Below are 7,351 nucleotides of genomic sequence, written 5' to 3' on the forward strand. Positions count from 1 at the left end.
AAACCCTTTTTACGAAAATTCTTTTTGAAAGACCCCCCCCCCCCCCGTTACGAATATTTTCTAGGGTTTCAAGAATTTTCGCAAAAAGTCGACTGGCCGACTCTCTTCGCAGCCTCTCTCTCTCCTCTATTGCCGACCAAGAGGCCTTCCTCCCTCTCGCTTGAACTCTCCATTAACCACCCATCCTCCGAACCTCCTTCCATCGCCCTTCATCTTCAACTAATTTCACACTCCCGAAGCTTTTTCTTCCTCCTTAAAAGAGGCATGAAGGGGAAGGGTTCGACCATCACCTCTCACCCCCGCATCCCTCTTTCATGAAGCTTTCTCGAGATCTCTTGCCTTCATCTTGAGTTTTGAAGAAAGACCTACAACACGATTACTCTCTTCTTCCTCTTCTTCTTATTGCTCTCCTCTGATTTTCCCCACCGCGGAAGGGAACAATCCATTTCCACCCCGCACCTTCTCCTTCCTCCTTCAGCAATCCGTTATCACCCCACCATGTTCTCTTCTTTCTTCTTGATTTCCCCTTTCTTTTTTTTCCAGCTTTCCCTGGTTCTACTCATTCCACCGAAGGAGGTCAATCAACACCCTGTAGCAGCAAATGGTTCATCTGAAGAAAATCAATCCCCTGCAGCAATACACGGGAGAAACATCTTTGCAACCTTATGTAGCAAAATCCGCCTCTCACCCCTTGTCCATCCTTCAAAATTTCAGTAGAGCTTCGAAAGGCTTCCAGTCCCAGTAATAACAACAAGACAGAGTTACGGAGATATCTCTTGTTCCTCTGTCAGAGTCCCTGCAACAGAAGGTAAGAGACCCCTTCCATTCTGTTTCCTATTACTTATTGTATCCATCTCTAAATTTTCACAGGTTTTTCCTTCTTCTTTTTTCTTCTTACTTTTATTATGATTTCATTCTTCATTTTTTTTTTACTTTCTTTCACGGCATTATGGGGGAATCGACCTGCACATAGCAAGATCGACCCCTCATTGCTACAGCAAATGGAACCCGATTGTTATCATCGCAAAATTTTTCCCCTCTCTTGCGAGAGAGAAACGAATTTTGCGAGTCAAACTCGACCAAAGTTTTGAAAATGGTTTTGAAAATTACTCACCGCCGTTTTGAAAATTTGTGGGAAAATTTCGTGGAATGGAATCCGCCTGTCGGTACGAGGTTCAACCGTTCCTGGCGCCTTTACCAGAGGTAATTGAACCAAGGATCAATTTTGTGCTTTAACTTGACTCAAATATCTAAATTATGCCCTATTTTCCTAGAATGCACAAAGAATCAGGCTTGTGCTATGGAATTTTGAAAATAATGCAAGTTTTGAAAAACATGATGTTTGCTTTGGAAAATTGAAATGTAATTGGAAAATGACTGGAAAATGCTTGAAAATGGAATTCCTGGGAAAATTATTGAATTTCATTGGAAATCAGAAATTTGCATTGGAAAGTGATTTCTTAGGAAAACTTGAACTTTGAAAAATCGATTTTGAGTTTTGGATTATTTTCTGAGGAAATGGATTTGAGAATTCTGAGAAAATCAAGAAAATCAAGAAATTCATTGATAAATGATTTTTTTTGAAATGGAAAATGGATTCTCACGAAACTAGATTCTCTGAGAAAATTGATTTCTGAAAACTTGGGATTTTAAAATTTGAGAATTTTAAAACATTGGAAAATCTTGACTTGAACTTGGGAAATGTTTTTAAATGTCATTTAAAAATTTAGAGTTCTGAGAAAATCCAATCCTGAGAAAGACTTGGTAAATCCTTGAGAAAATTGATTTTTTGAAATTGAAATTGGAAAATGAATTTGAAAATAATGCAATTTGAATGATATGAATGAATGAATATGAATTTGAAAGAGAATTTCAATTGAGGAATTGGGAAATCCTTTTGAAGTTTTGAAAAATGCAGTGCATTTTTGAAGTTAGCCTAAGAGTGTAGGCTGAATGTGGCTAATACGAAGATCATAAATCTTGGTTTTTCTCGTATTCTGACTATGGCCATAAATACGAATCCCACCGAGTTTATAAACTCCATAAGAGCTTGTGCACGTGTCATTCGTGTAAACCATAGTGAATTTGAAATAAATGCATGAATGATACATCAAATATTGAAAATTTGCATAAATTAAACTATATGCAATGCAGTCATATTCTAAGCAGAAAATGTAAATTCTTATTCTAAATTATTACATTTGATGTTACATTGAATTGAAATAAAATAATAAAATAAAATCTTCTTCTTGAATATTCCTGCAAAACTAGAAAACAGTGTTAGCACAAAAATGTAGGTTTTTCTGAATTTATCCAAAAATATGGGAAATAATCGGATATTATTCAAATATAAACCCAGAATTCATACCCCCTTTGATATAAACATGATAAATAATGAATAAATTTTGAAAATAAACTTGAAAATCCGAAATTGAGGTCAAAATGACCAAAATACCCCCAATGACCTTGAAATCAGGGTTTTTTGGAAGAAATTTTGAAAATTTTGGAATTTTGAAAATCAAATGAAATAAATCAAATGTAATATGATGAAATATGATGATATGCATGGAAATTTATGAAATTAGAAATTGAAATTTCGAAATTATGGTCAAAATGACCAAAATACCCCCGACAACAAGACTATGGCCTTGAAACCAGGGTTTTCTGAAATAAATTTTGCAAAAATGGAAAATGTGAAATGCAAATGACATTGAAATTAACCCTAATATGATTCTACATGCTAATTTACATGAATAAAACCCTAAAGTGGCGAAAATATCATAAAATATCAAATTTAACTTGATTTTCGCCTGATTTTCGCTTCTGAATTTAAAGATAAACTAACACATGGAGAAAATGAACTTGAAATTAAGCCAAATTTGGCATGGACACCTAAAATAACCCTCAAAATAGAATAGAGCTCAAAAATCTAATTTTTTGTATTTTTAAATATGGAAATTCAAATAAAAAACCTAAATTTTGTGATTTTGCCTAAAATGTTGATTCTAAAGGGAATTTCGGATATCAGACTTCCATAAAAAAATTTTAAATTTTATGGGATGAAATAGGACAGTAAGGCAAGTATTTTTTCCTTTTACACTTTCTGATTTTGACCTATGGTCGGAGCTGTACAGTTTCGGCAAGTCGGATCGGAATCCGACAACTCTAGGATTTAGAGGAAACAGATAGGGTTCGGTAGAAAACATAGGAAAAATGGCAGACAGATGGGGAAAAGGCTGAAATTGTGGGACAATGTCCTTGACAAACATAGTAAGATTTCCTATTTTTACAAAATTGGGATTCGGGTTACGGTTTGGAAATGCGCACACTGTTATCAGAGACCCGAATCTCTGGTTTTTCTGGATATTGGAATCTGTCAGATACAAAAGACATTTTTGGTAAAAATACTGAGACAATTCCAAAAATCCCCAAATTTTGGGAAATGATAGGCAAATATGTTATAAACAACTTTTGTGTTGAAAGTTTTTGCAGACGGGCTACGGATTGGGTGGACTTGGTGCATTAGGATCTGTCTGTACCCTGACAAAGGAAAATCGAGATTTTCCCAGGGGGATGGGAAATCTGATTTTTGACAGAGGTCAAAACTAATTGGAAAAACCTAAAAAATTCCAGATCATTAGTAGATTCAATTATAAATCCACTGTGATTTTTAGAGAACGATCCGAATCTCCCACAAGGGTGGTACCGGAGGTTCTTGTCTGCTAAAGCGGAAACTGGAAGTTCAAAAAGACATAAAACTCGATGTTGAGTTTGATCGGTTTAGGTGGGTTCCGAAACCCGGATCGAATCAAATTTTTGGCACAAATGCAAGGACATACAACTAAAGTTATCATAATTTTTTTTCGGATTTTTGAACGAAAATATATCCATGAAATGATGACTGGACTTTATATACAAACTAAAGCCTATGGATTTCTAAGCAAACCTTAATAAAGCTAACAAAACTACCTATAAAACAGTGAAATTAATCAAATAAAATGCCTAAAATACTCAATTTATACAAAAGTAATGCTTGAAATAAAAGAAGAAAAAAAAAACAAGGATATATGAAGTCGATTTGATGTAGGCTATTGATGGAGGGGGTCTGATCCATGCATCGGATGGACCACCTCTCTTGCTTAGCCTTAATCATGAGAGATTCATTAAAGAAAACAAAACAGCACAATGGATCCAGTTTTAAACTGGCTTTCACATTTAGAATCATCCTTCTACAGAGAATATCCATGGCATTTTAATAAATAGATGATACACAAAAAAAAATAATAACAAGAGAAATCGGTGAGACGATAGAAACTATTGACTCACCTTGGGTTCCTCCTTGGATCAGCTGAAGGTGGTAGCTATGGTTAATGGGGCTGCCAATGGGTGAAGGTTGGACTCTTGGAGTGACGGGGTTGTGGTGGTTGTGACACCCACGAAGAGGGCTGGAACTGTTGGATGCCCTCTTTAGGGTGTTGGAGCAAGATGACTAGGGAACCTGTTGGAGGGTTGACGCTTCTTGCTATTGCCTTGGAGGAAGTGGTTGTAGTCGTGTGGTGGACTGAACCCGTGGTGGAGTGTAACAGAGTGTGATCATTGCAAAATTTTCCTCTCGTAATATTCTCTCTCTTCCTTCTCTTTTCCTTTCTAACCTCTTATTTTCCTCCTTTTTGAAGGGAGAAAAATGAAAGACGGAAAGAAAGAAAGAAGAGAAGAGAAAGAGAAAAGGAAAAGAAGAGGAACTCTTTTGCGGGTCTCACTTGACCTTAATTTTGAAAATATTTGAAATAACTCGCATGCGTTTTTGAAATATTTGCGGGAAAACTGGGAGATGGGATCCGCTCGTCGGTACGAGGTTCGACCGTTCCTGGCGTCTTTACCACAGGTAATCGAACCAAGGGTCAAATTAATGCCTTTTGCTTTGCTAAGAAATTATCTAAGAAATTATTTTAAGTCTAAATGCACAAAGAATCATGCATGTGCAAATGCAAAGATGTATGCTCTTTTTGAAAATGTTTTGAAGAATTCCCAAGTGTTTCTGAGATGAATCTGATAAAGTGAAGAAATGATTTCTAACTTAGAACTTAAGATTAAAGTTTTAAGTTTTTAGAATAATCCAGAGCTTGAGAAAATAAATCTAGATTTTGGAAAATGATTTTGAAGTTTTGAGATAAAAGAAGAAGAAAGGAATTTTCAAAGTCATAAATGGACTTTGAATCAGAATAGAAATGAAAATGGAGTTGAATCAGAAGGAAAGATGGAATTGGGAAATCTGAATAAAATTGAGAAATGGAAAAAGTTGGAATTTCAAGATGAAATCCGAATCCAAGATCTGGATTCTGAATAGGGTTCAAAGTTGAATTTTGAATTTAGGATCTGAAATGGGAACTTGATTTGAAATCTGGAATGAAATGGAGTTGGTTTTAAGGATTGGAATTAAAGTGGAATTTGGATTTAGAATTTTGAATGGAATTGGATTCAAGGTTTGGAATCCAAGATGGTTTTTGGATATGAAATCTGAGATCCAAGATAGAGTTGGACTCTGGATCCTAAGATGGAATTGGATCTGAAGTCTGAGATCCAAAGTAGAATTGGATTCTGGATTCTAGAATGGATTTGGATCTGTAATCTGAGATCCAAGGTAGAATTGGGTTCTGGATCCTAAAATGGATTTTGGATCTGTAATCTGAGATCCAAGGTAGAATTGGGTTCTGGATCCTGGAATGGATTTGGATCTGAAGTCTGAGATCCAAAGTAGAATTGTGTTCTGGATCCTAGAATGGATTTTGGATCTGTAATCTGAGATCCAAGGTAGAATTGGATCTTGAATCCTAAATGGAATTTGGATCTGTAATCTGAGATCCAAAATGGAACTAGGTTCTGGATCCTAGAATAAATTTGGATCTGAAATCTAAGATCCAAAAGTAGAATTGTACTTAGAAAATGGGATCCAAGTTGATCTAACTTTGGATTTGGGTTTTGAAAGTCCAAAATGGGACTTTTGAAGATCGATCTGGGTTTTGAAAACCCAGATTGAATTTAAAATTTAAGAAGAGTCAAGATTCAAAATCAATCTCAAACTTGTGATTTTTGTATTTGAAGATAAGAAGATAAGCTTGATTTTTTGAATTTGAAGATGAACCAGAAACTTCAAAGTTAAATTGAACTTTGAAATTGAATTTTGAATTGAGTTGGAAATTTGAAGTTTGAATATAAAATGATTTTGGAATTTCAAAGTCAAATTGGACTTTGAAATTAAATTTTTGAATCTTGAAATAAGATAGAATTGGATTTAAATAAGATTTGATCTAAGAAATGAAGAAGAAGAATCACTTGGAATTTTGAAAAGGAAATTTTGAAAATCTGATGCAATTCTATCTTATATGATGAATGAATTTGAATAAGTTTGAAATTGGATTTTGAAAGTCATATTTCATTCTTCAAATGAATTTAAATAAGATTAATGATATAATACACTCCTGACTATGGTCATTGAATGTATTATATAATAGTCATATCTAAATTCAAATGAAGGATAAAATACCTTTTTGGTGCTTTTATAGAAATTAAAATGAAATTAACCCTCAATATACCCTGACTATGGCCATTGGTATATATTTTGAGTTAATTCTAAGTTAAATTCTGATAAAAGAAAAAATCTTTTAGGAAAATATGATGAATTTCGAAAATGGATCCAGTGTGGATCCAGTGTTATTTTGTAAAAGATAAAAATGCTAAGTTATGTCCACACCCTGACTATGGCCATTGATGTAGATCATCAACTTAGTATTTATTATCTCTTACGAAATGGTGCACGTGCCATTCGTGTTTTACCATTGTGAGAATTTTAAGAAATAAGAAAAAAAAGAATGATATGAAAACAAATAATTTCTAAGGCATTTATGCTCATACATCCTATTCTAGTACTTGAAATGTAAAACTTTCATTATAATCTAATTGTTACATTCTTGAAAATATTCACATGAGTCCCTAATCCTAGAAAAAGAGGATAACAATTTCCATGTATTTTCTGCAAAAAGAAGGACATGGTTAGCATACAACCAAAATATAGTGAAAAGTATGCGAAACTCCCAATAGGTGTATAAGAGGCATGTGGAAAAGTGTATATGATACCATAAACTTAATCAGGAAGTGATTTAAAATGTGTATACAAAGCCTTGACTTTATGAGAGAACACAGGTCAGAGTGTATTTTTATACACTCAATGGTGATAGGCTTGCTGATAATCAATGTATGGGAATGATGGATGTCAAGCTGAATGCAGGAAATGGCTAACAGCTGGTGTGCATATGCTGTGTACATGTGATGCATGATGCTGGAGCCAAGCATG

Source organism: Nuphar pumila, chromosome 8 (genome assembly GCF_984573655.1).
Source record: "Nuphar pumila chromosome 8, dmNupPumi1.hap1.1, whole genome shotgun sequence".
In the NCBI taxonomy this organism is placed as follows: domain Eukaryota; kingdom Viridiplantae; phylum Streptophyta; class Magnoliopsida; order Nymphaeales; family Nymphaeaceae; genus Nuphar; species Nuphar pumila.